The 23,849-nt window shown below is 35.9% G+C and overlaps 1 protein-coding gene and 1 non-coding gene across 2 annotated transcripts in view; one reads left to right on the forward strand and one right to left on the reverse strand.

The window, feature by feature from the left end:
* RIMS1 (regulating synaptic membrane exocytosis 1) overlaps positions 1-23,849 on the forward strand; it is a 914,410-nt gene that overhangs the window by 167,030 nt on the left and 723,531 nt on the right. The gene's annotated exons all lie outside the window — the stretch shown is intronic.
* LOC126953950 (U4 spliceosomal RNA) lies at positions 21,540-21,677 on the reverse strand. Its single transcript, XR_007725420.1, has one exon. It is a non-coding gene; the product is annotated as a U4 spliceosomal RNA (small nuclear RNA).

A 23,849-nucleotide genomic window follows, 5' to 3' on the forward strand; every position in this document is an offset into this window, starting at 1 on the left:
ATTATGCTTCCACCAGTTCTGTTCTTTTTGCTAGGGATGGCTTTGGCTATTCTTAGTCTTCTTTGGTTCCATATAAATATTAGAATTATTTTTCTATTTCTGTGGAGAATGTCATTGGTATTTTGACAGAAATTGCGTTGAATATGTAGATTGCTTTCAGTAGTATAGATATTTTAACAATATTGATTCTTTAAATCCATGAACATGGAATAGCTTTTTTGATTTCATTTTCAGATAGTTTGGTGTTGGCATATAGAAATGCTACTGATTTTTGTATGTTTATTTTGTATCCTGCAACTTTACTAAATTTATCAGATCTAATAGTTTTTTTGGTAGAGTCTTTAGGTTTTCCCAAATATAAGATCACTTGTAGCACTGGAGTAAGTTTGTGTGTTCTGCAGCCATTGGGCAAGATGTTCTGTAAATATCTCTTATGTACATTTGATGTATAGTGCTGATTAAATCTGGTATTTCTTTGTTGATTTTTTGTCTGGATGACCTGTCAATTTCTGAAAATGGGGTGTTGAAGTCTCCAGCTATTATCTTCAAACAAGGATAATTTGACTTCTTCCTTTTCAATTCAGATGCCTTTTATGTCTTTCTCTTGTATGACTGCAAAAGCTTTCCATGAGTTCCCATTTAGTATGATCCTAGCTGTGGGTCTGTCATATATGGCTTTTATTGTGTTGTATGTTCCTTCTATGCCCAGTTTTTTAAGGCTTTTTTTTTTTTTGTCATGAAGGATGTTGAATTTTATCAAATGCTTTTTCAGCATCAATTGAAATGATTATATGGTTCTTGTCTTTCATTCTATTGATATAATGTATCACATTGTTTGATTTGTATATGTGGAACCAGGGATGTATGTGCATCCCTGTGATAAACCTCACTTGGTAATGATCTTTTAAATGTGTTGTTAAATTTAGTTTGCTGGTGTTTTGTTGAGGTTTTTGCACCAATATTTATCAGAAATATTGGCCTGTAATTTTCTTTTTTTGATGTGTCTTAGTCTGGTTTTGGTATCAGGGTGATACTGGCCTCATAGAATGGGTTTGGAAGCATTCCTTCTGCCTCTATTTTTTAGAACAGTTTGAGTAGAATTGGTATTAATTCTTCTTTAAATGTTTGGTAAAATTCAGCAGTGAAGCCATCACGTCCCAGACTTTTCTCTGCTGGGAGACTTTTTATTATGGCTTTGATCTCATTAATTGTTAATGGCCTATTCAGGTTTTAGGTTTCTTCATGGTTCAATCTTGGTAGGTTGTATGTGTCTAGGAATTTATCCGTTTCTTCTTGGTTTTCTAATTTATTGGCAGATTGTTGCTCCTAGTAGCCACTAATGATCCTTTGAATTTCTGTAGTATCCACTGTAAAGTCTCCATTTTCATCTCTGAATTTATTTATTTGGGTATTCTCTCTCTTTTTCTGAATCTTGCTAAAGTTTTGTGGTTTTGCTTATCTTTTAAAAAATCAACTTTTCATTTTGTTGATCTTTTATATCTTTTGTTTCAATTCATTTATTTCTGCTCTGATATCTATTATTTCTTTTCCTCTAATTTTGGGTTTGGCTTGCTCTTGCTTTTCTGATTCTTTAAGATGTATTGCTAGATTGTTTATTTTATGTTTTTCTAGTGTTTTGATGTAGGCACGTATAGCTGTAAACTTTTCTCTTAATATTGCTTTCACTGTATCCCACAGGTGTTGGTATATTTTATTTCCATTATCATTTGTTTCAAGGAATTTTTCAGTTTCCTTCTCAATGTCTTCATTGGTCTACTGGTCATTTGGGAGCATATTGTTTCATTTTCATGTATTGGTATAGTTTCCAAAGTTCCTCTTGTTATTAATTATTGGCGTATTCCATTGTGATCAGAAAAAAATACTTGATATGATTTCAATTTTTTGAATTTTTTAAGACTTTTTTGTGGCCTAACATATGGTCTATCCTTGAGAATGATCCATGTACTGAGAAGAATGTGTATTCTGCAGCCATTGGGCAAGATGTTCTGTAAATATCTCTTATGTACATTTGATGTATAGTGCTGATTAAGTCTGGTATTTCTTTGTTGATTTTTTTGTCTGGATGACCTGTCAATTTGTGAAAATGGAGTGTTGAAGTCTGCAGCTATTATTATATTGGGGTCAATCTCTTTCAAGCTGTAACAATATTTGCTTTATATATCTGGATGCTCCATTGTTGGGTGCATATATATTTATAATTGTTACACCCCCTTGCCAAATTGACCTTTTTATTGTTATATAATGATCTTCTTTTCCTCTTTTTATAATTTTTGTCTTAAAATCTATTTTTTTCTGATTAAAGTATAGCTACTCTTGCTCTTTTTTGATTTCCATTGGCATGTAATATATTTTTCCATCCCTTTAGTTTCAGTCTGTGTGTGTTATAGGTGAAGTGTGTATCTTATAGGCAACAGATCAATGGGAGCTTGTTTTTTAATCCATTCAGCCATTCTCTGTCATTTACCTGGAGAGGTTAGTCTATTTACATTCAATGTTATTATTGATAAGTAAGGTCTTACTACTGCCATTTTGTTATTTGTTTCCTGGTTGTTTTGTAGTCTTCTTTTCATTCCATCTTTCCTTCCTGTCTCTCTTTTTGTGAAGGCGATTTTCTCTGGTAGTGTGTTTCAATTTCCTGCTTTTTAGTTTTTTTGTGTGTGTGTTTTTTATGTTTTTTGAGTTGAGGTTACCATATGGCTTGCAAATAACATCTTATAACCCATTATTTTAAACGGATAACAACTTAATGGTGATTTCAAAAAGAAACTAACAAACAAGCAAAGGGTAACTAATTAAAATTCTACCCTTTAACTTCAGCAGCCCTGCTTTTTTACTTTTCGTTGTTTCTATTTATATTTTATTATACTTTCTATGGCTTGAAAATTTGTAGTTATTAATTTTGATAGATTCTTCTTTAATCTTTCTACTCAAGATATTAGTAATTTACACACCACAATTACAGTGTTATAATATTCTGTGTTTGTCTGCTTACTTCTAATAACCAATGAGTTTTGTACTTTCAGATGCTTTCTTATTGCTAATTAGCATCCTTTTCTTTCAGATTGAAGGAATCCCTTTAGCATTTCTTACCAGACAGATGCGGTGTTAATGGAGTTCCTCAGCTTTTGTTTGTCCAAGAAAGTTTTTATTTCTCCTTCATGTTTGCAGAATACTTTCACTAGATATACTATCCCAGGATAAAAGTGTGTGTGTGTGTGTGTGTGTGTGTGTATGTGTATGTGTGTGTGTTTTCCTTTAGCACTTCAAATATGTTATGCCACTCTCCCCTGTCCTGTTAGGTTTCCACTGAAATTTACTACCAGACATGTTGGAACTCCTATGTATATTATTTGTTTCTTTTCCCTTACTGCTTTTAGGATCCTTTCTTTATCTTTGATCTTTGGGAGTGTGATTATTAAATGTCTTCAGGCAGTCTTCCTTTGGTTAAATCTGCTTGGTATTCTATAACTTTCTTGTGCTTGAACATTGATATGTATCTCTAGGTTTCAGAAGTTCTCTGTCACTATCCCTTTGAATAAACTTTCTACCCCTATCTAGCTCTCTACCTCCCCTTTAAGGTGAATAACTCTTAGATTTGCTGTTTTGAGGCTACTTTCTGAGTCTCATAGGCATACTTTATTCTTTTTTTCTTTTGTCTCCTCTTACTGTATTTTCACATAGCCTGTATTCAAGCTCACTAATTCTTCTGTTTGATCAGTTCTGCTGTTCAGAGACTCCAATACATTCTGTAATATGTTAATTGAATTTTTCAGCTCCAGAATTCCTGCTTGATTCTTTTAAATTATTTTAATCTCTTTCTTAAATTTATTTGATAGGATTCTGAATTCCTTCTCTGTGTTGTCTTGAATTTCATTGAGCTTCCTTAACACAACTGTTTTGAATTCTCTGTATGAAAGATCACATATCTCTTTCACTTTGTGATTGGTTGCTGGTGCCTTATTTAGTTGGTTTGGTGAGATCATGTTTTTTCTGTATGGTCTTGATACTTGTGGATGTTGGTTGGTATCTGGGCTTCAATGGGTTGGTTATTTATTATCATTTATTTATTATTATTTATCTTTGTGGTCTGGGCTTCTGCATGCTCATCCTTCTTGGGAAGGCTTTCCAGGTATTTGAAGGGACTTGGGTGCTGTGATCTACATCTTTTGTCACTGCAGCTATATCTGCCTTAGGGGGCACCTCAAATCCATAATGCTGTGGCTCTTGCAGACTCATAGAGCTACCACCTTGGTGGTCTTGAGTAGAATCAAGAGCTTTCCCTGGATTACTAGGCAGAGACTCTTGTTCTCATTCCTGACTTTTCCCCCCAAAAAATGAAGTTTTGCTCTCCATGCTAAGCTGCCTGCAGCCTGGTAGGGGAGTAGTGACACACGACCCCTGTTGCCGCCACCACTGGGGCTGCACTGGGTCAGACCTGAAGCCTCCATATCACTGGGTGTCACGCAAGGCCTGCCAGGATCACTTCCTGGTTACCACCAGTGTTACTTCGAGGCTCTAGGACTCTACAATCAGCAAGTGATGAATCCAGCGAGGCTTGTGGCCCTCCCTTCAGGGCAGCAAGCTCCCCCTTTTTCTAAGGAAGGTCCAAAAATGTTGTCCTGGAGCCATGGCCTGGACTCAGTACCTTAGGAATCTACTTGGTGCTCTATTCTACTACAGCTGAGCTGGCACCCAAACCACATGACAAAGTCCTTCTTACTCTTCCCTCTCCTTTCCATAAGCAGAAGGAGCCTCTTTCTGTGGCCACCACTGCCCCAGGGACATAGCAAGTACTACCTGGCTACTGCCAGTGTTCACTCAAGGACAAAGGGCCATTCAGCCATGTGGTGAATGCTGCTAGGCATGAGTTTCTTACTTCAGGGCAGTGGACTACCCTCTGGCCCAGAGTCAATCAGGAGTCAAGGCCTGGAATTGATTACCCCAGGAGCCTGCTTGGTACTCTTCCTCACTGTGGCCGAACTGATAACCAAGCTGCAAGGCTGCACGGCTAAGTTCCCCTTACTCTTCTCTCTCCTTTTCTCAAGCCAAATGAGTCTCTTCTCGTGGCCACCACACCTGTGAATGTGCTGGGTCACACGAAAAGTCAGCACAGCACAGGGTCTCATTCAAGGCCTGCAGTGAGTACTGTCTGCGTAACACTGATGTTTATTCAAAGCCTAAGGGCTTTTTAGTCAGCAGGTTATGAATCCTGCCAGGACTCTGTCCTTCCCTTTAAGACAGTGGGTACCCTTCTAGTCTAGGGTGTGTCTAGAAATGTCCAGGAGCTAGGGCTTAGAATGGGGGCCTCAGGAATCTGCCAGGTGCCCTGTTCTATGATGGCTGAGTTGGTATCCAAGTTGCAAGACAAAATCCTCTTTACTATTCCCCTCTACTCCTCAAGCAGAAGGAAGGAGTCTCACCTGGACCTGTGGGCTGTGCTGCCTGAGGTTGGGAGAGGGACAACAGAAGCACTCACTTGGTTATGCTTGCCAATGGCTCACTAGCTTGCATGCATCCCAAATTCACTGGCTTTGAGCCCAGCACAGCACCAGGACATGTCTAGGAATTGCAGCTGTTTTCTATACCACCTTTCAAGTTTATTTAGGATCTCAGAGCACTTTAGCCCATAGTGTCAGGGCTTTCAGGAACTCACATTCCAACCACTGGATAGATGATTTCCCTCTGGCTAGGGCTGGTCTAAATGGTCACCAGCCCTGTGGCCTCTTCAGTCACTGGGGATTTCTGCCCTGTGTTGCTTTCCACTCTGACAGGCAGCACTGAGTTCCAATGCAAAGTCCCATAATCACTGTGCTCTCCCTAGCTCAAGTGCACAGATTCTCTCTCTGCACCACACAGCTGCTGCTGCTCTTGAGGGTTGGGGGAAGAGTGGTAGTGGCAATTCAAGTCTGTCTTTTCTTCCCTTTTCAGTGCTTCTTTTATTGATGTAATGTTAAAACCAGGTACTGCGGTCATTCACCTAATTTTTGGTTCTTATAAAAGTGCTTTCTTTTGTAGATGGTTGTTCAATTGGTATTCCTGCGTGGAGAGGGGCAGCATTTGCTGGAGGCTTCTATTCAGGCATCTTGTTCTGCTTCCAAGTATTTTTTTATTGTTTTGATAATAGTCATCTTGATTGGGTTGAAATGAATCTCTTTGTGCTTTCAATTTGCATTTCCCTGATGATTAATAACAGTGAACTTTTTTTTCATCTATTTGTTGACCATTTGTATGTCATCTTTTGAGAAATGTCTATTCAGATCCTTTGCCCACTTTTAATTGGTTTATTTGTGGGGTTTTCCTCTTTTGCTGTTGAGTTGTTGGATTTCCTCGTGTATTCTTAAAAGTAATCCCTGTCAGATACATAGTTTACACATATTTTCTCCCATTCTGTAGCTTGTCTCTTCATTCTGTTGATTATTTCCTTTTCTGTGCAAAAGCTTTCTAATTTGATGTAATCTCATTTGCTTATTTTTGCTTTTGCTTCTTGTGCTTTTGAAGTCTAGTCTAATCTTAAAAATCCTTGCTCAGACCAATATCATAAAGCATTTCTTCTGTGTTTTCTTCTAGTAGTTTCACAGTGTTAGATCTTACATTTAAATCTTATTCCATATTGAGCTTATTTTTGTAAGTGATGAGAAATAGAGGCCTAGTTTCATTCTCCTGCATATGAATATTCAGTTTTTCACAAATTCTTAACAAAATATTAACAAACTGAATCCAACAGTACCTCAAAAATATTTTTCACCATGATCAAGTGAGATTATTCCAGATATTGAAGGATGATTCAACATATGCAAATCAATAAGCATGATACATCATATTAACAGAATAAAGGACAAAAGCCATATGATTATCTCAACAGATGCAGATAAAGCATTTGATATAATTCAACATTCCTTTATGATAAAAACTCTCCACAAATTAAAAATAGAAGGAACATGCCTTAACACAGTAAAGGTCATACATGACAAACCCACAGCTAACATATTGAATGGGAAAAGTTGAAAGTTTTTCCTCTAAAATTTGAAATAAGATAAGAATGCTCATTCTCATCACTCTTACACAATATAGTTCTGGAAATCTTACACAGAGCAATTAGGCAAGAGTATGAAATACAGGGCATCTAAATTGGAAAGGAAGAAGTCAAATTGTCCTCTTTTTTTTTTTTTTTGCAGTTACATGACCTTAAATATAGAAAATCTGACAGACTCCACAAAAAACTCTTAGAAATAATAAGAAAGATCAGTAAAGTTGTGGGATACAAAATCCACATCCCCCAAATAAGTAACTTTTTAAAATGCCAATAGCAAACTATTTGAAAAGGAAATCAAGAAAACAACCCCACTGATAATAGCTATAAAAAAATACAATACCTAAGAATAAATTTAATCAAGGGGTGGAAGATCTCTACACTAAAAACTATAAAATACTGATTAAAGAAATTAAAAAGGACACAAAGGAATGAAAAGATATCTTACATTCATGGATTGGAAAAATTAATATTTTTTTAAATATCCATTTTACCCAAAGTAATCTATAGCTTCAATGTAATCCCTATGATAACAGCAATGATTTTCTTCACAGATATAGAAAAACAGTCCTAAAATTTATATGGTACCACAAAAGACTCAGAATAGCTAAAGCAATCTTGAACAAAAAGAACAAATCTGGAGGAATCACACTACCTGACTTCAAAATATGCTGCAAAGGAATAGTAACCAAAACAGCACGGTACTGGCATAAAAACAGACAAAGAGACCAAAGGGACGGCATAGTGAACTTAGAAATAAATCTATGCATTTGTAGTCAACTGATTTCTGACAAAGGCCCCAATGGCACACATTGGGGGAAAGGACAGTATCGTCAAAAAAAAAAAAAAAAAAAAAAACTTCTTATTGATCTTATTGATGTTCTCACATAGCTGTCTCATTTGAAATCTAATGAGTAGTATGGATTAGTATTATTATACCATTTTATGCACATAAATTAGACATTGAGGAGTTGGGTGGCCTAATCAGATTCACAGATAGTACATGAAAAAAGGGAAGTCAGCCAGGTCTTCCCACGTTAATCCCACACACCACATGTTCTCTAGTACCCTCTATGCTACCACTGAAAAAAAGAAGACAGAATATTTTATTATTTTATGATTAAGCTTTTAAAAATGAAAATGGTCAGAATCAAAAGATTATTACTTAAGAAAAGAGTATTTCAAAAGGTACATAGAACTTTATGAAACAAATCTTGCCTTTAAATACTTGGAATACCAAACTCATGGCCTATTTGCTAACAGAGGAAACTATTTCTATTTAAGCATGTTTCTTTCTCTGGCTACCACATTAACTAAGCTTATGTATTTATACATTAATTATTTCATCCATTCAACAAACATTTATGAGCACTAGTTGATATCAACCAGAAGAATAAAAGATAAATAAGATGGAGTACCTGTTCTCAAGAAGTTCAGTAATAGCAGGCAAGAAGATGTATTAATAGACAATGAAACACAATAACATCAAATGCATTGATACAAAATAGACACAGTGCTATAGGAGCACCAAGATGAGTCACATAATTCATTCTGGAACTGGGACCATGAAAGGTTTTCTTAGAGACTGACCTGAGCTCAGTTATAGGTTGAGGAAGTAAGACAGTAAGACCAACGTAAGTGTAGAGTGTAGACAGAGAGGCAAGACACATGTGTTTGTGAGTATGTGTATGTGTATTTCAACTATAATCAAGTGCATATCTTGCAGAAGCATAATTACAAAATAAGGGGTGCAGAAAACATGACCAAAGTATGAAAGGTCTTGTACGTCATCCTGCCAAGGAGTTCCAACTTTATGGTAGAGATTCACAATGGAGGAATCATTAAAGAATATGTCATGAATATATTTACATTCAGATAGGTGTCCCTTGCTATTGGGTGAAAAAATGGACTTAAATAACTGGACTGGAAGTATTTTAATTATCTTTAGGACAGGTTATTCTATGAAGCAAATACTAATCTAATTCATATATTCATGTGAACGAAACAATGGCAAAACAAATGAACAACAACAGACCTTATAAGAGTAGAACATAAGTCAATTTTCTCATATTTTGTAGTTTTGTTTACATAAACAGTGTCTGAGGATTTTGAGACTTTAGATTCTGTGAATTTCAAGTTCATTGGGTAAGAGTAAATAAGTGATTAAATGATGAAAAACAGGTATTCAACAATAACATCATTAAAAAGAGACATTAACTGCTCAATAGGCAAAAGGTAATTTTTAGTAAGAAGCTGTTTCTGAAAATAATCTGTAGGAAGAATTTAAAAGAAGGATACTGGGAGCCTGTGATATGAGATGGTGAGTGATTAAGGTTGACAGATGAGGGCCTACCAAGTTGGTGTAACACCTGGACATTTAGATCACATGATTGAAGGTTTTTATCTAAATGGATTTCTGCTAGTGAAAGAGCTCTAGTATCTTCAGACAATAGAGAATTAAGAATCCAACCAATGCTTCAAAATGACAGGACTAGAAGGAGTTAATATAATGAACAAGGTTTTATTTCTCTTACATTTTTCACACGTAAAATGATGAATACAGATACACCTTGGATTTAAAATCCCACAAGGAAATTGTATACTATATTTGGGGTGACAAATTGTTTTCTATTGATCAGTGTTTCTAGGACCAGAGAAGTAGGCAAGAAAAAAGATCAATCTCAAGTTTTCAAAGCTCAGTTTGAGTTTCTGCAGATGGTATTAAGTGTCTTTCTGAATGATAGTAGTTGCTCTAATATGAGAAATGATACTGTTGAAAATACTCAAAAGAAGAAAAAATGGTGAATATTTTATCCAAATTTTGCCCCAAAGATAATTGTAGCTCTGTATTGCTTGACATGCTGTTACAAGCAAAAATAAAATCTTAGGACATAAGAGAGTTTTGAGGGAGTTCCCCTTGGCTCTTTCTATGGATCAAGTGAGGAGTCTCAAGGAGTAACTTGCATTTAAAGTTACTGCTAAAAGGAAAAAGCAGGTAGAAGATTCCTTTTAAGGAAAAAATACCATATTCATCCAAAATTGATCTTTTAAAAATTCTATATTTAGCCATCCTGACCACTTTAATTATTCTTAAACTTTGTTGGACATGAGAATCACTTGAAGAACTTGTTGAATAAATATCTCTGAGCTCCACCCAAAAACTACTGAGTTGGATATGAGGGAATGTCTCAGAGACAATATCTGCTTTGTGAAATATAAAAAGAGCATTTTTTTTACATTGGTGAGTTATGGCATAGTGCAATAAAGTAAGTTTTAAAAACTGATGGCTACTGTCCCTTGCCTTTGGTCCAGTAACACATATATACTTTTTCAATTTTGCTGAAAAGGGAATTTAAAGGGAAGATTAGTACTAGTTAGTGTAGTCAAAGATTATTAATCATGGCAGTTCAAGTCAGTTAAATTTTAGGATTCAGTTGTCCAAAGAGAAAATAATAGTTATGATAACATTTGAATTTTTGCAATGGTTGTTATCTGAGACTTGCTCTTTGTAGAAATATAGGTCTGAAGTGGGAGAAGTGGTCTTAAGTCTGTAGCTTTGGATAGGAATCACAAGTAAGAAGAGGAGAAACTTAAACAATAAATGCAATTTGAAATCATTGACACAGACATTTGAGAGCTAGGAGAGGGAAATGTCAAAGATTACTAAGGCTTTTGGTTATCACTACCCTCTGGAGAAGGGAGCCTACCTGTATCTCCTGAATACAGCAAACTTCACGGCTCTAGAAATTATCACAGTTGCCTAATACAGTCAAATTTCTGTATTTGATGGAAATTTATTTGTCTCAGGGATTGTTACAAAGTTGCTTTAGTTCTTTGTATTTTGTATTCTACAATTGTTACATACAAATTGACTCGAGTACTAGTTTCCTTTTTAAAAAATTTTTTTATTTCTACTTAGCACTGAAAGGAAGTTGAGTTAAAGATTGTTGATGATGTACTCATTCTTTGTTAGGATTAACTGTCTTTGGGTATTTGAGCACCTCCCTCAAGTAATGATTAAATAGAATTTAAAAATAAAATCTTTAAAAATTCACAAAATTAGGTGTTCTGGACTGCCTTTACTTGCTTTTAGGAGGTGCACACATTGGAACATGGAAATGAATTTTATACAAATATCTGTTCTTTCTCTGTGTGTGTTCTTTGGCCAATATTATATTTGTATGATATTTATAAGACAGAGGAAATTGATTAACTATCAAAAAAAGATTAAAAAAGGAAATGACACACTTTCTAGAACACTCTGTGATGGCCTGTGAGTTGTAGAACATCAAGCTTGTTTTCACAATGAAAACTTTCATTTCCTATATTAAAAAATAGACCATAGTACAATGACTCCAGAGAAAAGCTTAAAAAAAGAAGTGCCTTCCTAAGTGACTTTTAGTGATCTTGTAAGAAAATGTATTATAAAATAAGAATTAAAACTTTTCATAATCACACACGCATTTTTTATTTTCATATTTTTTTACCAATAAATTACTCCAATCTGCAGCAGTTTAACAGTAATATTTTTGTGTTTCTTCATGTAGGCTACACAGAGGATAAATAAATAAATAGGTTGATTATAGAAGTAGGTAACACCAACCTACACAAAAGTGTGGTATGTCTCACAGTGTGGTATGTCTCATAGTCTCAGTGAGTGATTCTGCTTTCTTCATTTCTTAAGTAAGGAACCTATTTCACCTTTGTGCATTCTGAAATACACTGGTTTGCCCAACTGCCTCCCCTTTGTTTGTCACCCACTTGACTGGCCTAACTGTATGATCAATGATGGCTATGCACGTGTCTCTTTGTATATATTCTGAGGGGTACAACATTTGCAGTAGTTCAAGACTTCTGAAAACACAAACACCAGGATAACAGCATTAACAGCATGGCAAGATATTACGGAAGATGTGGAGAGTCAGAGAAAGGGAATAAGCATCTAGAATGAAAAAGTAGGTGAGTTCAGAAGATTTTATCAAAGGGACAACAAATGAAGGGGTAAAAACACACATGGAATGACAAATCCTGAAAAAGGTGAAAGCTTGGAGTCTTCCCCGTCTTTTATCCCCATGAGTCCCAGACAATATATGATATATAGCGCAAACCTGTGCTCAGCAGCATCCTCACTTTTGGTACTTGGTATTCTTTATTGTGTCCAGAAATTGTTTGCAGGCACATCTCTTTTCTGGAGGAAGTATGAATACTTCAACTTGACTATTAGCTTCAGACTTTTAGCAAATGCCATCATTTTTTGCCTTACACATTTTCCAACCAGCTTTCATTTTGGAGGGAAATAGAAGGTTAGGTTCTACAAATTGAGGTAACATACCTTCTGAGCTTTTGAGGTTTTGAGGGAAATACAGTACTGCATCAACTTAACTTTGAGGTGGGGGGGCAGTCAAATATTGATTAAATTACTAATGTATTTGTTTATAGAATAAATATGTAAGTTTATACTAAATACAATTATACTGATATGGGATAAAATGTACGTATAGATTTTAAGATGAAATAGAAAACTTTAAATAAAGTTTAAACAGAGTTTAAAAGATAAAAATTAAAGAAATAGTTGAAAGCAGAATCAGAATAACACTCGATAAAGCACAACAAAGTAGAAGAAAATAAGAAAACAGTAGAGGATAAACGAATATAAAAATATATTAAAAGCAAATGAATGACATTAGTCCTTAGCAGAATTAAACTGTTTTTCTATCATCTTATTTTTCTTTGTTTCACTGGTATATTAATTCTATTAAAGGTATAGTTCCGTACTTTCATTTTTTTCTTTGTATACAGCTTTTGTTGTCAGATCACATTTTACCAATTTTATTCAATATCTAATTGTAAGATTTTAGTTTTATCTCTTTTTTCTCTTTTATCAGTTAATTTTGTATGTTCACATTATCTTATTTGTTTAATTTTATTTTCTAAATTTTGCCATACATAGAGATACAACTGATTTTTTATCCAGCCATGTTGCTAAATCCACTTATTAATTATAATGGTTTGTAGATTCTTTTGACTCTTTCTAGATATACAAAATTAGGAATAATAAAGACCTTTTTCCGAATTTTTAAGATTTAAATATTTTTGTTCTAACTTTATTACACTGATTATGATCTCAAGTATAATGTTGAATAAAAATGGAAATAGCAGGAATATTCTATATGATGTAAATTCTTTGACATTTCTGGAAACTTGTTCTATGGTTCACACAATCAGTTTTGGTAAATATACCAAACGTGCTTGGGAAAAATGCCAATATCAAGGGTAGTATTCTAAATATCTCAATTAAGACAAGTTTATCAAAATTAGGGATGTTCAAGTCATCTGTATCTTTATTACTTTTGTATTTGCCTCTTCTATCAGTTACCAAGAGTGATGTGTTAAATCTTCCAACTGTAATTTTGGATTTCCCTATTTTTTCTTTTTTTATTTCTGATTTTTAAATTCATGTTGTAAAATTTTTATTCTATTTTTAATTGATGAATAGTTGTATATATTTATGGGATAAATTATATATATGCATAAATATGTATATATTCATGCATCATATGCAATGTGATGTTTTGATATATTCACATTGTAGAATGATTACATAAGCTAATTAAAATATTTATTACCTCACTTATGTTTTCTGGTGTGGTGAGAACATTTATAATTTACTCTTTTAGCAGTTTTGAAACATATAATACATTATTATCAACTATAATTATCATTCTGTACAAAAGATCACTAAAATTTATTCATCCTGTCTAACTGAAACTTTGTAACCTTTGACCAACATCTTTCTTCTCTCCATCTAACTTTCTCCCCAGCACCTGGTACCACTATTCTATTCTCTACTTCTTTTTTTTTTTTTTTTTTTTTCTGAGACGGAGTCTTGCTCTGTTGCCCAGGCTGGAGTGCAGTGGCCGATCTCAGCTCACTGCAAGCCCTCCCTGGTTCACGCCATTCTCCTGCCTCAGCCTCCCAAGTAGCTGGGACTACAGGCACCTGCCACCACGCCTGGCTAATTTTTTTGTATTTTTATTAGAGCCTGGGATTCGCCATGTTAGCCAGGATGGTCTCAATCTCATGAACTCGTGATCCACCCACCTTGGCCTCCCAAAGTGCTGGGATTACAGGCATAAGCCACTGCGCCTGGCCTCTGTTCTCTACTTCTATGAATTCAGCTTGTTTCGCTTCCAAGTATAAGTGAGATCATATAGTATTTGTCTTTCTGTGCCTGGTTCATTTCACTTAACATAATATTTTCTAGTTTCATCCATGTTATCATAAATGGCAGTTTTTCCTTCTTTTCTAAGGCTAACTAATAATCCGTTATGTATATATGCCACATTTTTTCTTAATTCATTTATCTGTTGATGGACATTTAGGTTGTATCTCTATTTTGGCTATTGTGAATAATGCTGCAATGAACATGGGTATGCAGATATCTGTTTAATATACTGATTTCAATTCCTTTAGATGCTGTCTTACTCTTTTTAGTGCTGCTATAACAGAATACCACAGACTGAGTAATTTATAATGAATATAAATTATTTCTTACAGTTCTGGAGGCTGGAAAGTCTAAGACCAAAGTGCCGCATCTGATGAGGGCCTTCTTGCTGCATTATCCCATGGTGGAAGAGCAAAAAGGAGAGAGGGAGTGGGAAAGGGAGATGGGGAGAGAGAGAGTGAGAAAGGGAGAAGGGGAGAGAGGGTGTGAGAAAGGGACAGGGGGAGAGAGGGAGTGAGAAAGGGAGAGAGGGCGGGAGGGAGCAGGAAAGGGAGAGAGGGAAAGAGGGAGTGAGAAAGGGAGAGAGGGAGAGAGCAAGGAGGAAAGGGAGAGGGGGAGAGAGGGAGCGAAAAAGGGAGGGGGGAGAGAGGGAGCAAAAAAGGGAGAGGGGGAGAGGGGGAGCAAAAAAGGGAGGGGGAGGGGAGAGAGAGAGAGAGAAAGAGAGAGAGAGAAAGAGAAAGAGGACTGAACTTATTATTCTTACTCCCTAGGTGACAAACACATTCCTGGAAAAAAAAAAAAAAAAAGCAGCATTAGGCTATTCATCAAGGTTCTGTCTTCCAACATCATCACATTGAGAATCAAGTTTTCAACAGAAAAGTTTTGGGGGGAACACATTCAAATCATATCATCTGCCTCTGGTCCCCCAAATTCATGTCTTTCTCATGTGTAAACTACATTCATTCTATTCCAATAGCCCCCAAACTCATTGTAGCATGAACTCGAAAGTCCAAAGTCTCCTTTAAAATAACATATAAATGAGACTCAAAACATGATTCATTCTGAGATAAGTTCTCCTCCATCTGTGATACTGAAATCAAAATGTATCCACTTCTAAAATACAATGGTGGGACAGGCTAGACATTCCCATTTCAAAAGGGATAAATAAGTGAAAAGAAAGGGGAAACTGGTTCCACGTAAGTCCTAAAGCCAACAAGAGAAACAACATTAAATCTTAAGATTCCAGAATAATCTTTAACTCTTTGTGTTACCTCTGGGCACACTGGAGCAAGGGTTTGGCCCCCAAAGACTTGGATAGCCCTGCCCTCCATGGCTTTGCTGGGCTCAGCCCACGAAACAGCTGTTAATGGTTGGAGACTCATGCCTGCAGCTCTCCAAGACTGGAATTTCAAGCTGGTAGCTTTACAGCTTTGTGGTTTCAGGGGTAGTCCCATCCCCACCACTTTACTAAGCCTAGTGGGGACTCTGAAGTGGTTTCAACCTTACAGCTCTGCTGGGCATTGCCCTAGTGGGAACTCTGTGGTGGCACCACTCCTGTAGCAGGATTTGCCTAAGCCCCCAGGCTGCCTGATGCATCCTTTAAAATCCAGGTGGCTGCCATGGTCCACACACTCTGAGGGCCTGTAGAATTAGCACTATGTGGATGCTGCCAAGGTTTATTGCTTGCACTCTCCAGAATAGCAGTCCAAGCTGCACTTAGGCCCACTTAAGCCATGGCTGGGGTGGCTGAGGGGGTGCTGTGCCAGAATGTAGGGAGCAGAGATGAGACATGAGGTGGCACAGGGCAACAAATGCTGAGGCCTCCAGGGTGCCTCTCTGAAAACCTTGCCCCAAGTCCTTGCTCTGGGCCTGTGATCAGAAGTGCAGCCCCAAAGATCTCTGAAATGCTTCCTGGCTTATTCTCCCATTGTCTTGATGAATAACACCAGCCTCTCTTTTCTATACCATTTTTTTTTCTTAGTCTATTTTGTGTTGCTATAGGGAATGTAAAATAAATAGAAATTTATTTCTCATAGTTCTGGAGGCTGGGAAGTCCAAGATCAAGGTGCCATTATCTTGAGAGACACACACACAGAGAAATAGCAAACCTGCACCCAACAGGGGGCTAATATCCAGAATTTACAAAGGATTCAAACAACTGAAAAAAATCCATTAAAAAATCCATTAAAAATAGAAAAAGGAGGCCAGGCATGGTGGCTCATGCCTGTAATCCCAGAACTTTGGGAGGCAGAGGCGGGCAGATCACGAGGTCAGGAGATTGAGACCATCCTGGCTAACACGGTGAAACCCCATGTCTACTAAAAATACAAAAAAATTAGCCGAGCGTGGTGGCAGGCATCTGTAGTCCCAGCTACTATAGAGGCTGAGGCAGGAGAATGGCGTGAACCTGGGAGGAGGAGTTTGCAGTAAGCGGAGATCACACCACTGCACTCCAGTCTGGGCGACAGAGTGAGACTCTGTCTCAAACAAACAAACAAACAAACCAAAAAATAGGGAAAGGACATGAATAAACATTTTTCAAAAGGAGACATATAAATGACCAATGAGCATATGAAGAATGCTGAACATCACTAATAATCAGAGAAATACAAATTAAAACCACAACAAGATACTATTTTACATCAGTCAGATTTTCTATTACTAAAAAGTAAAAAAATAACAGATGCTGGAGACGATGTGGAGAAAAGAAAGGCTAATACACTGTAGATAGGAATGTAAATTAGTACAACCTCTATGGAAAACAGTATGGAGATTTCTCAAAGAAGTAAACATAGAACTACCATTTGATCCAGCAATCCCACTATTGGGTATCTCTCCCTAAGGGAAATAAATCATTATATCACAAGGACACCTGCACTTATATGTTTATAATGGCGCTATTCACCATAGCAAAGATATGGAATCAACCTAAGTGTCCATCAGTGGATGACTAGAGAAGAAAAACGTGATATATATATGCAATGGGATACAATGAAACCATAAAAAATGAAATCATTTCTTTTGCAGCAATATGGATGGAACTGGAGTCATTATCTTAAGTGAAACAACTCAGACACAGAAAGACAAACACTGCATATTCTCACTTGTAAGTGGGAGCTAAACAATGTGTACACATGGATGCAAGAGTGTGGAATGATAGACAATGGATACTCTGAAGGTTGCAAGGTGTGGGAGGAGGGTGTATGATGAGAAACTACTTAATGGGTACAATGTACATTATTCAAGTGAGGGATACCCTAAGAGCTTTGAGTTAACCACTAACTACACAATCTATCCATGTAACAAAACGACACTTGTAGCCCATAAAATTATACAAGTTAAAAAAATGTTTTTAATGATATAGAATTTCAAAGTTATTTTCTTCAGTCTCTTTAATAATATAATTTTCTTTTCTTCTGTTTTATATAATTTCCCCTGAGAAGTTGGTTTTTAGCAGTATCATTGTTCATTTGAAGGTAATATTCCATTTTCCTTTGACTGCTTTAAATGCTATTATTTTGTTTTGTTTTTGACTTTCAGAAGTTCAACTATGAGGCACCTCTGTGTGATTTTCTTTCAGTTTAAATTTATTCTTCTACAGATTTGTAGATTTCTGAATTTGTAGCATAATGTCTTTCATCATTTTGGAAAATGTTTTGTCATTTTCTCTTTATATATTACTGCTGTCATAATTCTCTATCGCCTGTACTTCTGGGACTACAATTGCACATATACTAGAACTTTTCACTATGTGTCACTTTTTTCTCAAGTTGGTTTTTAAAATTTTTAAATATTTTTTACTTTGGTCTAATCTCGACATTTTCTATTGACTGGTCTTGCAGTTTGGTATCCTTTTCTTCTGCTGCAATAACTCTGTAATTTTGTTTCTAAAAATTAGTTGTTGCCTTTGCATTTGTTTTCATTTTAATAAATTTTTATAGATTTGATTTGACTTTTTAGTAGAGTCCAATATTGTGGTGAAATTTTCCATCTTTTCATTTATTTTCCTGAGAATCGAATTAGTTATTTTAAAGTCCTCTCTGACGACTTCAGTATCTTAATCACCTAATATTGATGAAAAATAGATCACCACGTATTTTTACTGACCTTTTTTCTCTTGGGTTTGCTAATCCTGTCTTATTTCTTGACATTCCTGTGTGTTATAGAAGATTGAATAATAAAAAATATTAGAGATATTTGGAGGCATTGGCTGCTGTTTTACTCTTCCAGAGAGAATTTATTTCACTTTCTCACAGGCAGTTAAAATACAGGAAGCTGGACTGGAATTAATTCAGTTTTGTGAGATCTACTCTATTTCCAACTTATTTTCACTCCTATGATACTGTTCTTTCTGACGTTTGCCTGGAAATCTTAGATGTTGATCAGGGACCCTTCTCCTCAGAGAGCTCTAGACTCCATTTTTTTTTTTTCTGTCTGTATGATTTTTCCAAGATCTCTGCTCATCTTTCCAGACAACTAGACACTGCTTTGTGCTTGGCATCTCCTCCTCAAGCTTCTGTGCTGCTTAACAGATAGCACATTCCTGCAACGGAAACATAAGGCAAGGTATTGGGCTCCCCTAACTGTTTTGTTTCTATCTGGATTAATTTTTCTTCAAGTCCAACCTGCATGGATATCCCTGATTTCATTTCAAGAGGGTTCATAGTTGCTCTTTGAGGTATTTTTTAAAAATTATAGATGCTTTAAAATCTGGTCACATCATTCCAATATCTGTGCTTTGTAGATGTTGTGTCTGTTGATTGGTTTCTCTCATTAAACTTGACATTGTTCTGGTTCTTGGCATGACAAGTTACTTTTTATTGTATTTAGATCATGTTACTCATTAATACCAGGCTGGGGTGGCAGTCAGGCCCCTCTCACACACAAAGCCTCCACAGACACCTACCATCCAAGAGGGAGCACTATGTAGTTGCTACTGGGTTGTGGTGGTAACGTCTGCTGACATAGTCCTGGTATCAGCTGCTGCAAATGACAGGGTGGGGGAGGGCACATTTTTTCCTCTGGAGTGTTTCTGGTGTCACCCAAAAAGTTATGCCCTGCATAGGCACCCCCTTCCAGGTCCTTTGGCTACAGAAAATAGGCTTATTTTGTTTTGTTTTGTTGGTTGGTTTTTGTTTGTTTTGTTTTGCTTTTTGGGGGTGTGCACTTACCCTTCTTTCTAGCTTGTGAAATTTTCCAGTGTCCAGGCTAGGATATTTAGGAGGCAGAAAACATCCTGCCAGGTTATTCCTTGAGTATAACGTCTCTAAGAAAGATGTCTTCTTTTCTTCACATTGCAGAATCTGCTTATGTTTGTTTTACACATTTTGTCCTGGGTGTTTAGGTGTTAATAGGTGAGAGGTATAAAGTGAAATGTGTCTACTACCTTTATATAGGATAACCTGGAAATCTTCATTATAATTTTTTAACATTTATATTCCATTTAAACATTATTTTACAAACTTTTAGCTCTCCAGCATCATGTAGAATGAAATTTTTATAGTGATCTTGCTCCTGGGTGGAAAGGAGCAGCCAGGACAGAGCATTGTACAAATCGCTTAGATTCCGGCCCCTCAGCTCATATGCAGAGGATAGAATCCTGGAGACCAGCATTCTTTTTTTTTTTTTTTTTTTTTTTTTTCTGTTGTAAAATGAGGCTGATTGTCCTTATTTTTCTCAATATAAAATCTTTTTTTTTTTTTTTTTTACTAAATTTTTAAAATTCCTATAATTCTAATAAAAGTTTTAAAATTGTTCCAGATTCCCAAATCCAGGCATAAAAAATATATTTTATCTTGGTATATTTCATTACATTATTTTAAAATTATTTAATATTTTTAAAATTTTAATTTCTAATATCTCAAAACTTCTTCATTAGCAATGAAACATGCATATGTCTTTTATTAAAATTAAACAATAACAGCATTATTTCCAGACTTTGTTTTCTTCTTTGGCTACCATCTAGCTCCTACTTCACTTGCTAGCCAAATTGTCAAAATATTTAAGTCTCCACTTCATCTTGTGTCACTTCACAAGCTGTTGCTGTCTGGATGCTCTTCAGACCCCTGAATCTTAACTCTGCAGGGTCACCGATTACCTCCCTTCTCCTAAATGTGGTGGACACTTTCTAACCTGTACCTTGCTTGACCTCTGCATTTGATTACTGTTTGACATTTCCTACTCCTTTCAGTTTTTTACTTTAAGTAAAAGAAACAACTTTATTTTTTCCAAGATGACTTTTTATTATTATTATTTTTTATCAGAAATACAAATTCCAGAGAAGGGTGCAATTAGGTTTCTGCTTATAATTTCATTAGATAAAAACTTTATATTTGACATGATACTATTTTGGTACACTTAAAAATATTCTCCTAACTTATGGTAATTGCCCTTTGGCCATCCTCCTTCAGATGATATGAGCCCATGTCTTCAGAGAATAAAAGAATTTAAAAAATCCTTCCTCTGTTTTCTGGGTTTCAAATATCTGTTGAAACACATGTTAAAATAATAGTTTTGAGGAAAAAAGGTTTTAGGTTATGAAAATCTTTTTGAGTTATGTCCTCAGTGTCTTTTATCTCACAAAAATGATGCTCTCATCTGTACAGGTGTGCAATTCAGAAACCTGGAAATCATTGAAGCTCCTCACTCACTCTCATCCTCACATTCCATTAATTATAGAGTGCTATCAGTTGTATTTCCTAAATATCACTAGATTATTCTAGTTTTCTTTCATCTTTGCTACCATCACCCTAAACTATTAGAATCTACTGTATAGATTTCATTCTGTTGTAGATATTATTCTTGTAAATCTCCATCCAAAGCTTATATATCTGGCTCACCTCAAAACTATTTCCATATTTGCAGCTAGAATGATGCTTTCAGAGTGCAAATGTTATTGTATTTTAAAGTTTTCAAAACTCTTCAGAAATTTTTTATTGCTTTAAGAATGGAATTTTTAAAATCCCAATCAAAGCCCTGCATGTTATGCCCTGATTTTAACTCTTCAGCCTCATTATTCATTCTCTATTACCTTACTCTCAGAAGTGAGAACTAACTGGTTTCTCACTTCTTCCTGATATGGTTGGACCTATTCACACACACTGAATTGACTTCCTGCACTTTCCTCAAAGTGCATTCTTAGATCATTTATCTTTTCTGATTTTTATTACATATTCTGATTTTTGTTATATTTTTAAAATTTCCAAATCATTTTGTTATCTTGATACTTTCTAGAACTGATTTTCTTCTTTTTAAAAAAATCAGTCTCCTTAGAGACTGTGAAAAATTACCAGTGTCAACTACATTGCAAGTCATCATGACAGAGTTTTGGGGGAAAGTTTTCAGTGAGCAATGATTGCATCTCAGACCTCAGTGGCTATGATACTACCACTGTGCAAAGCTAGAACTGATTTTCTATAATTTTCAAATAGAAAATTGTATTATTCTTAAGTAACATTTCCTACTTTACAATATTTATTCTATCTGGTTTCTTCCTTCTTATTTAATTATATTGTTTAATACTTTTAGAACAATATTCAGTAATAATAGAAAAAGCATGCATCTCTCCTGATTTTCTAATGTGTATCCAACCATCATTCTCTCTCTCTCTCTCTCACACACACACACACGGAGACACATACACACACACACACACACAGAGAGAGAGAGAAGAGGTAACATGGCAAGGCTGAGACTGCCATCTGTAGAAAGACTTACTTGCAAGGTTACCCCTTGGGTGGCATTTGGATCATGGTAGGATTCCTACCATTTCCTGTTAAGAATAGCTTACTATGTCTAAACTGTGCAAACAATATGGTTTATGCTGAACATCTTTCCTTCTGAAGTTTTAGAAAATGCTAGGCAGATAGTGTCTGCGTGATCAGCTCCCAGTAAAATACTGGGGCACTGAGCTTCTAATGAACATCCCTAGTAGACATTTCACTTGTGTTGTTATAACTCATTGCTAGAGGAATTAAGCTCATTCTGTCTGACTCCACTGGGAGAGGATGCTGGATTTCACCCCGTGCCCTTTTTTCCTTTGCTAGTTTCATTTTCTATCCTTTCACCATAATAAATCATAGCTGTGAGTATATACAACTATATGCCAAGTCCTGTGAATTCTCCTAGTAAACTACCAAAACTAGAGTGGTCTTGGAGACTCCCAAAACACACAACACCTGCATATATACACATATATAAACACACATGCATATATACATATGTATTATTATGTTAAAGGAGCACTTGCCATTAAAATATTCATTAGATTCTACCAGTGACTTTTTCTCATCTGTTGATATGATATTTTTTCTCCTTTGACTTATTAATATATATTTTATGAATTGATTTCTTATCACCAAGTCATTCTTGTTTCCCGACGCTCTCTCTTGTTGACTTCTGTGACAGTGCTGCACACTGGATTATTTCCCTCCCTCTTTGAAGGCTATTTCCATCCCCTTCCTGCATAAGTTTCTCTTCCTTTCTTTTTGTGTCCTTCAGGTATGTTTGTGCCTTGCCATCGGCTCTTTTTTTTCTCATTTTTTAATTATAAAGATTATAATTAAAAATTTTAATTTATTTCTCAGACTCTCTTATGCATATTCATTATTTGAAATATGGCCCATACGCATATGACATATCAAACTCAGTCTCCAGGAGTTCTTACCCCTTTCTGCACTTCAGATGCATAGATCGAATTTCCTCCTGGGCATCACCCCTAGATGTCTCATTCTCACTATAAACTCAATGTATTTAAAATTGAACTCATTATCTTTCCCTCACTTACTTCTTTGTTTTCAATCTCAGTTAATTACACTAAGCTATAAAACTGGGCTTTATCCTTGACTCCTTTCCCTCACTCAACCCACACAAATGATCATTCTCCAAGTTCAGTTGATTCTATACATCTTTCAAGTTCATGTAGTTTGTTCCCCCTCTACTTGTACTAGCTCTAGTATGGGTCCCTTCAACTTTGCTGCTATTACTAATAAAGTCTCCCACTGGACTCTCCGACTCCAGGCTGCCCATCAGCCAATACATTACCTACACTGAATTTACAGGTTTTTGTAACGCAAATTTGATCAACTCTCTCCCCTGCACAAACTTACCATAATTCTCCATTGCCACTCAGAAGACGAATAGTTTTTACTCTGGCTTACAAAATTTTTCATACCCCCTAACAAATTAAGTTATAACCCCTTAAAAACACACAACTTCAAATAGCCACACTAAACTACTTGCTGGAGAAAAATTAACTGGACACGCTTTTCTGATGTTTCTCCAAGTTTGAGTTGGGATCTCTTTCAGGATGCTCTCCTATCATGTACACATGTGTATTGTAGCACCACGAACATGGATTTAAATTGCCTTTATTCTCTAAGCTAGAAGAGGTGTGAGAGCAAGGACCGTGTGTGCCAGTGTTGCCACCTTATGGCAAGTGTTCAGTGCATACGTGTTGAGTGAGTGAATGGTGATACCATAAATGTAGTTTTGATTCCTGCTTTATTTAACGTCACCATCAATGTGCCTAGTTCCCACAGGCCTTTCAGAGGGAAACTACTCTTTACTTACCCA

Source organism: Macaca thibetana, chromosome 4 (genome assembly GCF_024542745.1).
Source record: "Macaca thibetana thibetana isolate TM-01 chromosome 4, ASM2454274v1, whole genome shotgun sequence".
In the NCBI taxonomy this organism is placed as follows: Eukaryota; Metazoa; Chordata; class Mammalia; order Primates; family Cercopithecidae; genus Macaca; species Macaca thibetana.